General features: G+C 38.1%; 1 pseudogene; it reads right to left on the bottom strand.

Annotated features, from left to right (window-relative positions):
* Nucleotides 1-3,326: 3,326 nt before the first annotated feature.
* On the bottom strand, nt 3,327-3,818 carry LOC100966106 (annotated as a pseudogene).

Raw genomic sequence — 3,818 nt, 5'->3', positions numbered from 1 at the left:
GGCCAACTAGACAACAATGACAACTATAACAACAACAACAACAAGAAGATAGCTGGGTGTTGTGGCAGGCGCCTGTAGTCTCAGCTTGGGAGGCTGAGGCAAGAGAATCACTTAAGCCCAAGAGTTGGAGGTTGCTGTGAGCTGTGACACCACAACACTCCATCAAGGGCAACATAGTGAGACTCTGTCAAAAAAAGAAAAATGGAGACAAATTGCTTGGTTGGTTTATTTACTTATTTATTTATTGCATTTAAGAGAATAATTTTGTCAGATTCTCTTGGGGGAACAGAGACAATGATTATTATAAATTATAATAATAAAACTATCTAAATGATAATTTCTTTATTGGCAAAATGTATCTAGCCAATTGTTTCACAGATTTCTATGAAGGTATGTGTATTAAGGCTGCTGTAACAAAATAGCCACAGACTGGGTGGCTTAAACAACAGGAATTTATTTCCTCATAGTTCTGGAGACAGGAAGTTCAGGGTGGAGGTGTCAGCAGGCTTGGTTTCTTAGGAAGCTGCTCTCCTCGGTTTGCAGATGACCACCTTCTTGTTCTGTCTTCTCATGATCTTTTCTTTGTGTGTGCAAATCCATGGTGTCTTGTCCTTTTGTTGTAAAGACACTGGTAATATTGGATTAGGACCTGACCCTTATAACTTCATTTAGCCTTAATTACCTCCTTTAAAGCTCCTATCTTTAAATATAGTCATACTGATCCTTAAGGCTTCAACATATAAATTTTGAGGAGACACAATTCAGTCTGTTTTTTATATATATATATATATACACACACACATGCACATATATATGTATATTATGAAAAAATATATGTTCTATGAATTTTTATATTCATAATCCATAATTATATAATAATTTTTAAAGTAATATGGTGATTACCTTTCTGTTTTGGAAAAATAATCTAAATGGATGGGTAGGAGACTTTTTATTCAATCACATACTATCAAAGTACTTTGTTTAAACTTTTGAAACAACTTGATTACTCTATAACAGATAATAACAATCTACACATTGAGAATAACACCTAAAACTTCTAGACATTGTCAAGAGAGGTCCTTTTAAGAGGACCTCACTTTGGAGGCCTCTTTCTCATGGGATGAGGAGTCCATAGGGTCATGATTACAGGTGGCCACCTGGGACCCTCGAATTTCCAACTTATTTGTCCTCAAGCCTGTTTCTGGGGACTCTTTAGGTCCCTCCTGAGACTCCATCCTTCTGAGTGTGGTCCATATTTACTGCACCATAACTGAGGGTAACCTGGGGGGTGTCCTGGTCATTATAAGGCTACATGATAGACTATACATATAATAAATACAATAATAAATGTAGAATATTGTAACTGTTTATTAGCTTGATTTTATACCTTCCAAATGTTTAGGTATGCCCTATGAGCCTTCACTTGTACTCTTATTCCAGAGTAAACAAATATTAGGGGTAAGCCTTTTTATTCAACATTTTAAAATTGCCAGTCACAATGCCAAATGTCATTTGTCATTTCACCCACACAACAGACATTTGGTAGGTCCAAAGTCCCCATAGCTCATGAGAAGTGGAGTTAGGCCCTCATGGAGCTCTGACTGAGGACACTGAGCTCTTAGCCACTATAGCCTACCCTAGGGCTATTAAAACAGCCCTCATGATTCTCATTCATTTTGAAAGGTCAAATCATAGACTCATCTACCATAGGTTTGTCTAAAGATAACAATCATCTGGAATCTACAACTAAGTGTTCAGATTCCAAAATTTGCCATTTCAGACATGATGCTAATTATAAAAACCACACACCTTGTTCCTGTAATTGGTTCTGCCTTTAGTAGTATAATTGCACAATGGAAAGAGTGGGTGATCTTGCTCAGAAGGGCATTTTCTCAAGTATGGGAGCAAGAAAGTTGAAGGAATTTACTTGAAATCTGAAAGGAAGGAACTTTCTATCATGTATTAAGGGATGTTAAATGTGTGGAGGCAGCTAGCTCTTTGATTATCTTGAGATAGAAAGATAATCTTTGAGGATTCCCTCAATATGTACATAGTTTTACGCCTCAGATTTAGAATGTGTACTACTTCCAGGTAGGATCCACAGTGTGTCTTTAAGTACTGAACATCAGAACAAGTCTTTGCCACACAGGTACTAGAATGGTCATCTGATTTTGAACAGCATGTTCTTCTTTCACTCCTGTTGGAGCTTGATCCTAGAAGAAACTACATGTCTGCAAGAAAGGTAGATTTTGTGGCTTGCTTTCTTGCTCATCGTATTTATGTTTGTTCCTCATAAGATCAGTTTGTACTTTGGCTTTTCACGTAGCCATGAGTGTCCCAAGCTCCTGATGAATTGTAAACCACAAGATATAGCAGCTGAAATGCATTAGCTTAATAATAAACACAGAGAAGAGTTTAATCCTACCAACTAGTTATATAAATGGCTCACATTAAATAGTATTCTTAATAGTGGTGATGTTTCAACCACAGCTGTGTTCTCAATGTACTTCAGGAACTTTTTGCATGTTATTTTAAATTTCCAAATTATTTCCAGGATACTTCAGTTCTGTTAAAAAATTTCTGCTTGCCCCTTACACTTAGCTTTCATGGTATTGCTGAATAACTATCTAAGCAAAGCTAGAGGAAATCTTGAATCAGAGATGTATCTGACACAGAAGGGTCTATGTTATCTCAATCTCCTAAGCAAGGAAAGGGGACATGTTTCAGATGGGTTGAAAGGCAAAGGGGACTATGAGAGGACCCATAGGTAAAGCTAGGGTGGAGGTCAGTTGAATTACAACTGTGGCCTACTAGGTCCCATGTCCTCAATACCTCTTTAGGGCATCTACATCTCGTAGGCATCTGAAACTTAGCATATGTAAAATTGAACTCCTGATCTTGTCCAAAGTAGCCCAAGGTCTTCCCTATCTCAGTTTATGGTGACTTCCTCCTTTTTTTTTTTTTTTTTTTTAGGATACATTAAAATTTGGTTTAATATTTCTTTGCAGAAAAAAAAAAATCACATTTGTGTGAACGAACAACACACATTTTTACGCTGTTGTTTTTAATTACCATCCCATGAATTCATAGGGAAGAGGCTCCAGTAGCTCAGGGAGGCATCTTGCCATTGAATGTGACAAAACCTTGACTTTTGAATTCATGGGAAATAGGTCCCAGCACCTTGTATCACTGTTACGTGGGATCTAATTGGTTATCCTGTGTGCTGTGCTATACACCTATTATGCCATGAGCTCATGGAGAGTAAATAGGTTCTTGCACCTAAAAGCATGGGTCCACTGGTACTCCTGTGTGCTATGTTATATGCTTTATGCCATGAATTCATAGGGAATGGGTTCCAGGAGCTCAGGCTCTTTTCCATTGGTTCTCACAAAGTGGGCTTCTCTGGGTGGAGCAGGCTGGCGCTTCAGTTGAACCCGGGTACCTTTCTCTTTGGCGTCCTTCTCTTTCTGATCCTTTTCCTTCACATGTTTCAGGAAACTATCTTGGCTCTTAGAGCCCTTAATATATTCAATATGAATATTAATCCTCTTGGCAAGAATCTTGCCCTTAACTTGTTTGTTTACAACAATGCCAACAGCATGCTGGGTAACATTGTAGACTCTTCCAGTTTTGCCATGGTAACATCTGTGTAGCATGCCTTTTTGAACAGTACCCATTCCCTTGATGTCTACAATATCACCTTTCTTGTAGATTCACATGTATGTGGCCAAAGGAACAACTCTACGTTTTCTAAAAGGCCTAGAGAACATGTATCGGGTGCCTCTCCTTTTTCCCTTTGTGTTCGTCATTTTGGTGAA

This window comes from Otolemur garnettii, unplaced genomic scaffold (genome assembly GCF_000181295.1).
Source record: "Otolemur garnettii isolate 467f Iridium unplaced genomic scaffold, OtoGar3 scaffold00278, whole genome shotgun sequence".
In the NCBI taxonomy this organism is placed as follows: Eukaryota; Metazoa; Chordata; class Mammalia; order Primates; family Galagidae; genus Otolemur; species Otolemur garnettii.
This window is presented reverse-complemented; position numbering and strand designations above follow the sequence as displayed.